Source organism: Phalaenopsis equestris, unplaced genomic scaffold, assembly GCF_001263595.1.
Source record: "Phalaenopsis equestris unplaced genomic scaffold, ASM126359v1 Scaffold000002, whole genome shotgun sequence".
Classification (NCBI taxonomy): domain Eukaryota; kingdom Viridiplantae; phylum Streptophyta; class Magnoliopsida; order Asparagales; family Orchidaceae; genus Phalaenopsis; species Phalaenopsis equestris.
This window is the reverse complement of record NW_018164444.1, coordinates 33465222-33470107: the sequence shown is the minus strand read 5'-3', so window position 1 is coordinate 33470107 and position 4886 is coordinate 33465222. Positions and strand designations below refer to the sequence as shown.

The 4886-nt window shown below is 36.2% G+C and overlaps 1 protein-coding gene across 1 annotated transcript in view; it reads right to left on the bottom strand.

The window, feature by feature from the left end:
• Nucleotides 1–543: 543 nt before the first annotated feature.
• LOC110019226 (pentatricopeptide repeat-containing protein At3g06430, chloroplastic-like) overlaps nucleotides 544–4886 on the bottom strand; it is a 28189-nt gene continuing 23846 nt past the window's right edge. Inside the window, exon 3 of the mRNA XM_020716813.1 lies at nucleotides 544–804. The gene's annotated coding sequence lies outside the window, so the exon portion shown is untranslated. The remainder of the gene's footprint in view (nucleotides 805–4886) is intronic.

Sequence of the window (4886 nt, the reverse complement as noted above, 5' to 3'; positions counted from 1 at the left end):
AACTGCAGCAACATATTCTGAATTTCGTCAAAACACAGCTATGGTAGTCTAAATGATGCATTACTATATCATTCTTGTACGTAAATAACAAGGATTGTTCAAAAAAAAAAAATCAGTTGGTTCCTTTTAAATAAACAATTTAAAGTTCAAAATATAATTCACGTATAATACCACCATTTTTTTCACTGGGAATTCCTGGCATTCCGAAGATTAAAGATAATTATAATCCAGCAACCTGGATGCTTGAAGTTACCTCGACAGAAATTTAAGAGAAGCTAGGGATTGACTTCATTCTTATTTACAAAGAGCCCGCTTTATATTAGTGAGTACTCTCTTTATGAACATTTATAGTTTGACTTCTAACAAGGTACCTTTCAGGAGTTTGTTTCCAGAAGTTCCTCGTTTCAACACATTTTTTAGCCACCGAAATAGCAGGGTGTGCTAATATTATAGACTAAAGGAGATTTTTTTTCATTCACATAATAAACTGGTAATAATTACTTTTAGTAACTTGAATCTAAAAACATCTATCATAAGAAAAAAAAAAACTCAGTATGCGGGCCAAGCAGAACGCCAAGTAAAAAACTAAAAAATATGATGAAAATTATTATCTATAAAATTGTTTATATAAACATAAAAAAACAAGGATACATCCTGTCAAATAACTAAAGAAAATCAATTTAAGGAACAATGCAACCATATTTCACATGCATCCTTGTAGTCGTATGCATGACCTCAGTATAACCATGATGAATGCAAATCTTCATCAATTATAAGCAGCATGTATGTTTCAATCTCCTGGACCTGGAAAAATAAAAATGTTTGGAAACACAATTTTCGCTGAGTTCCGCTAATGAGCATATTTTTCTTGTCATTTATTAGGTAGCTTTTGTTGGAAAAAGATAAAATTGCAAAGGCAATAACAATAGGTAAGACCAAAAAACCAAAAAAGTCCGGAAACAGGAAGAAATTTTGCGGTTGGGTGAAGTTCTCACTAGTCTAGAGACAAGAAAATCATATAAATGATTGAATCAGATATTTTCTCTCATTTGTTCTCTCCCTCTACTATTCCTCCTCTCTTCCTTTCATATCATTTTCTAGTGCACTCTCCAAACATCTCCTTTTTCTTAGCAAAATTAAACTCAAAAACACTGAAAGGATAATATAATCAAAGATAGTTTTATTTAAGAAAAAATAATAATAAAAGCCTTTATTATTTTGACTGTTGCATTCTTCTCAACTATCAACTTCAGCAGTCCTCTTCCACATCCAGGTACATCAAACCCTTGATTGCAGCAGTTGAATACAAGCATTTGCTCCTGCTCCACAAGCATTGCTTTAGATAAAGATGAAATTCATGAGAAAAACAACAGCCCGAAATAAGCTTTCCCTGTTCTACATGTTCTAGCTACAGGTTTCTTTGGAATTTATAGATGCAGAGTGTTAGGTATCATGGCAAGCTAAATGAGAACACTATGTGATGGGTTCTTTGATTATTCAATCCAAATCTTATCTATGATTTGTAGGAGTTATTTAATTTTGAAACCAATGTTATAAATGAATTTGATCTTCTCATGTCAACAATCTTCCATTCAAAGACATTATTTTATGCACTATCATGTGACATCTTATCTCAATCATCCATGGAGCCATAATTGAGGTTTTGCAAAGCTTCAATTTGTCTATAATGACTGTCTTAGTAACCAAGCAAGCCGAGTTCTAAGATTCCTAGACATTATTCAATAAGAAAATACCATGTCCCAATAGTTCTCAAATTAAATCATATTTTAAATGGATGAGTTATATCTTAGAATAATATGTTTGTGTTTTTAGCAAGGTGAATTGCACTCGATCAGACAACATTGTCATCGTGTTTATTTCTTGCATCATGAATTATGTCAGCACAATAATTAATAAATCATTCTAACTTGACTTAAATCCTCTGTTTAATGTGCAAATACTTTCAATTGATTGGGCTTGTGATAGAAAGGAGACAACTTTCCACGGAGACTAGGACAAAAATAATAGATTTTATTATGCCAGTCTCAAATCAAAATGGTATAATTCATAATACATAAAAGACAAACCTACGATTCTAGAGGTATAAATTCTCTCCCAAATCCTTACCCCAAGATTCAATACAACAATCACCTATGACAACCTTACACACATTAAGCCATATTTATATCCCCACAATAATAACTAACAAATAAATAAATTGCTCTTTTACAGGTCGTTTGGGGCGTCAGTTTTACTGTGGTGTGATCTGGGACAGTGGTTTGGGTTGTTTGAATGCTGCAGTTGCAAGGGTGTTTTGATAAATCCAATCGAAACGTGGGCCACGAGTTTGACTATGCCACCCACATTCCTTCTATTTTATTTTACGCGGTTGCCCTTTTGTGTTTCTTTCACGGCTGCCCTCTTGTTCCTTTGCGGCTCCCTCGATGCGACAATTGCCCTAATTTCTCTTCTCTGATCCCCTTAGTTTTGTGGCTCCGGTGGCTAGACATTGTTTCTGGTTGCCTCATATTGGTTGCGGGTGATTATTCCGGTGACCCTTACATACTTCTCCCTCTCCTCTCCTTTCTTCCGCTCGATTTGGTGGCTTTGTGCACTTTGTGCTCTGTTCTGTGGTTCTCTTTCTTTGGTTGGTAGTTATTGCGACGAGCTTTCTATTCTTTCTTTCTCTGTCCCTTCTCTTCTTCGACTCGGTTTGGTGGTTGTGCGCATTATGCGCTCTGTGCGGTAGTTCCTCTCCTGCCTCTCCCCTCTGTTCCGATAATCGTTGTCTTATCTATTAGGTGGCTTTATGATTCTGAAAATGCTAATGTGCAATGGTGCTCGGTTTGGTTGTTTGTTTCCTCTCCTCTGATTTCTCTTTTTGCTTTGTTTGGTGGTTTGCGGTTTCATATGCTTGGTTGATTTGAATTTGGATTATGATTTTGATATGCTCAGTTGTGATGCATATCAACCAAGCATATCATGGATGATTTTAATTCTTTATATTGCATACATAAAGCTCGGTTGTGATATGCTCAGTTGATGATTTTGATGCTTTATGTTGCATCCATGATGCTTGGTTTGATGTTTCATGTTGCATCCATGATGCTCAGTTTGATGCTTTACACTTTATGTTGCATCCTTGTTTAACCTTGCTCGATTATGTAGCTTTATACTTTATGATGCTCAGTTTGCATCATACAAATGCTTTATACTTCGGTTGTGATATGCTCAGAGGTGGTGGTGTTTGCATTTGAACATTCGAAGCACATATGGTGGTGTGATGGTTGAGAATGTGCAGATGTGTGTAGGTGCTTGCTAGTATGTGTGATGTGTGCTAGTATGTGGTGTGTGGTGTGTGGTGTGTGGTGTGTGAAGGTGGTGGTGGTGATGATGTGATGTGTGGTGTATATTACATGTTAGCTTTTAGAGTTTTAAATGACATGGGCAGGTGTGTGGTAAATGGTTTGTGGACATCTGGTGTGCGGATGTGTTCGTTTGTAAGTGAGGCTGTGGTGGAAGGCGTGTGGTTGTTAGTGATGGTGTACATGTTTGTGTGGGTGTTGGTGATGGTAGATGTGTTTGTATGTGGAAAGACATTTCTGATGATTTGTGACATTCTTTATTTGTAACTCTCAGGGTTTATGTTAATTATTTTTTTCATTCTAGTATCACAATGGTTAAGACCAAAGAGATCGATTCGTCTGCAATGTAGGATAAGGATACAAAGATAATATTTTGCGATCTTTGCATCAAAGATGTCGAACTGAAAATTAGGCCGACAATCTATTTCAACAAAAATGACTGGCAAAATATTATTAGAAAATTCAATGAAATTACATGCAAAATGTGTGATAGGATGCAACTAAAAAACAAATTGAATCAACTAAAGAATGATTGAAAATTCTAAAAAGAATTGAAGTAAGGATTAACGGGCTTGGGGTGAGATTCGGTAAAGTAAACAATTGATGCTTCTGAGGAGTGGTGGGCAGAGAGACTGGCGGTAAGCATTTTTAAAATTCCCCTTATTTTTGTCAGTTTTTTAATTGTTTCAAATCCAATATGTTAAATGCATTTATAGGTGATGTCTGCTGCGAAAAAATTTAAATACAGTAGAATCGATCCTGAGCTAGAGGAGAAGTTGGATTGTATGTTTGGAGGTGCAGTGGCAATAGAAAATAAAGCATGTGTCCCCAGTAAGGCGGGGTTTGGTGACATCCCTGAAAATTTGGGAGCTAATCAAACAAATAATTTCAATGAATGCTCCAGCCCGAACCTCCATGAAGTTGAGTCTACGAGCCAGTCAAAGCGTCCCCGAGTTGGAAAAAAAAGGGAGCTGCTTTTCTTGAAAGCCAGATCTTGCAGTTGGTGGCTTCATGCACCAATGACCCCGACCTATCACAAGCAACTTCTGTCCGACAGATTAAATTCTGGAGGCAACTCCAAAAATTTACGAAAACATATTTATTTGTTCTCTATGAAGTTGCTTGAATATTCGACCCGGAGAGAGTTTTTCATAACAATGACCGATGATTGTAGGGTGGATTACCTACGTTATTTTCATGGGAGTGGTGAAGTTTGAGGGACAATTTTATTTATTAGATTCTTGTGTGACATTTTATATTTGTTATTTATTTATCTACTTTGGGTATTTTTATTTGATTATGATTTTTCACAATGTTTTAGATATTTATGCTACTTTGGACATGTCAATTGAGAGATTTTCATTCCTTGTTATGTTTTCTATTTATTTTTGCAATATTATTTTCTTATTAATATGCCCTATCCTCAGTCACGTGGCAGGAATGTGCCCTATCCCCAGCGGAGTCGCCAGAATCTGTCGGCGCTTAAAAGGGGAAAAGTTAATGTTTGGGGGTCGCCCGTAA